The sequence below is a fragment of the Eschscholzia californica genome, unplaced genomic scaffold (genome assembly GCF_041429995.1).
Source record: "Eschscholzia californica isolate CP2 unplaced genomic scaffold, dmEscCali1.0.p SCAF_141, whole genome shotgun sequence".
Classification (NCBI taxonomy): Eukaryota; Viridiplantae; Streptophyta; class Magnoliopsida; order Ranunculales; family Papaveraceae; genus Eschscholzia; species Eschscholzia californica.
In genome coordinates, this window is record NW_028238245.1 from 37501 (window position 1) to 40000 (window position 2500).

Here is a 2500-nt window from a genome sequence, read left to right on the forward strand (position 1 = left end):
TTGTCCCATGTGCCGGCGCTCGACTCCTAAGATGTCCCATGTAAATGCCCTTCGTGGGAAAGAATGTCCCGTGCAACGTCCCTTGATGATCCCCATAAGGTGTCCCATGTGCGTCCCATGATGTCCCATGCGCGTCCCGTGCCGGCCCGAGCCTCACCAAGGCCGTCCCATGCGCGTCTCGTGCCGTCCCGAGCTGTGCCGAGGCCGTCCCGTGCTGTCCCATGCCGTCCCGAGCCTCGCCAAGGCCGTCCCGTGCCGTCCGAGCTGTGCCGAGGCCGTCCCGTGCTGTCCCATGCCGTCCCGAGCCTCGCCAAGCCCGTCCCGTGCCGTCCGAGCTGTGCCGAGGCCGTCCCGTGCCGTCCCGTGCTGTCCCATGCCGTCCCGAGCCTCGCCAAGGCCGTCCCATGCGCGTCCCGTGCCGTCCGAGCTGTGCCGAGGCCGTCCCGTGCTGTCCCATGCCGTCCCGAGCCTCGCCAAGGCCGTCCCATGCGCGTCCCGTGCCGTCCGAGCCTCACAAAGGCCGTCCCAGGCCGTCCCGTGCCGTCCCATGCGCGTCCCGTGCCGTCCGAGCCTCACCAGGGCCGTGACATGCCGTCCCGAGCCTTACCAAGGCCGTCCCGTGCCTGACCAAGGCCGTCCCGTGCCTCACCAAGGCCGTCCCGTGCCTCACCAAGGCCGTCCCTTGCGCGTCCCGTGCCGTCCCGAGCCTCACCAAGGCCGTCCCATGCGCGTCCCGTGCTGTCCCATGCGCGTCCCGAGCTGTCCCATGCCGTCCCGAGCCTTAGCAAGGCCGTCCCATTCGCGTCCCGTGCTGTCCCATGCGCGTCCCGTGCCGTCCCGAGCCTGACCAATGCTGTCCCGTGCGCGTCCCATTCTTTTGGCTCGGCTGGCCCGTGCATTCTATGGGGTCGTGGGACATTTCGAAATCCACCCGGGCCATTTCGACTCTCTCTTCATTAATACTATTGAGGTATTATTTATGAATTATTGGAGAAAAGAAACGGAAGAAAATATTTTTTTTTCTATTTTTTATGAATTTTCCGGTGTTTATTCACTTAAAAATTCATAGAAAAATAAATATTTATCGGAATCGCTATTATAATATATCAAAAAAATCCTTGCGAAAAGACCTTTCCAACGAGTATAAGTTTGCTGGATTCCGACGAGTAACGAAGGAGTAAAGACCCAGTATGCTTGGTTAAAAAATTGATGTTTCCTTGTGAAAATAGGAAAAACAATAACTTTGCACTATAAGGGGGAGGGTTGAGCTCCTTCCCCAGAGCGTGCACAGCACTTGTGCTGGCACGTTCCCTAGTGCTCGCCAAGCACCATAGGGCATCCAAAGGGCAAAGCTCGGCCTACTACATGATGGGAAGCTTCTAATATGTCGGAATACGAAGAGATTTCGTGCGACCCGAAGCTCGGCTCGGGCGTCCCGGCCTGTCCCGAGCTGTGCCGAGCGCGTCCCAGGCCGTCCCGAGCCAAGTCTCGGGCGTCCCAGGCCGTCCCGAGCCAAGTCTCGGACGTCCCAGGCCGTCCCGAGCTGTGTCGAGGCCGTCCCAGGGCGTCCCGAGCTGTAGCGAGGGCGTCCCAGGCCGTCCCGAGCCAAGTCTCGGGCGTCCCAGGCCGTCCCGAGCAAAGTCTCGGACGTCCCAGGCCGTCCCGAGCAAAGTCTCGGGCGTCCCAGGCCGTCCCGAGCAAAGTCTCGGACGTCCCAGGCCGTCCCGAGCAAAGTCTCGGGCGTCCCAGGCCGTCCCGAGCTGTGGCAAGGGCGTCCCAGGCCGTCCCGAGCAAAGTCTCGAGCGTCCCATGCCGTCCCGAGCTGTGGCAAGGGCGTCCAAGGCCGTCCCGAGCTGTGCCGAGGCCGTCCCGAGCCTAGTCTCGGGCGTCCCAGGCCGTCCCGAGCTATGGCGAGGGCGTCCCAGGCCGTCCCGAGCTATGGCGAGGGCGTCCCAGGCCGTCCCGAGCCAAGTCTCGGGCGTACCTGGCCGTCCCGAGCTGTAGCGAGGGCGTCCCGTGCCGTCCCGTGCTGTCCCATGCGCGTCCCGTGCCGGCCCGAGCAACAGCTCGGGCGTCCCGTGCCTCGGCCCTTCCAAGTGGTGCTTCGTCGGACATCTCGATATCCACTCGAGCATTTTCGACCATTCTCCATATGTGGGTGTGTGGGTATTTATCAGGAATATTGGAGAAAGAATCGGGAAAAAAATATTTTTTTTCTATTTTTTTTGAATTTTTAATTGTTTATTCACTTAAAAATTCATAAAAAAATAAATATTTATCGGAATCGCTATTATTATATATCAAAAGAATCCTTGTGAAAAGACCTTTCCAACGAATGCAAGTTTGTTGGATTTGGACGAGTAACGAAGGAGCAAAGGCCGAGTATGCTTGGTTAAAAATTTGATGTTTCCTTGTGAAAATAGGGAAAACAATAACTTTGCACTATATAGGGGAGGGGTGAGCTCCCTCCCCAGGCCGTGCACAGCCCTTGGGCTGGCAG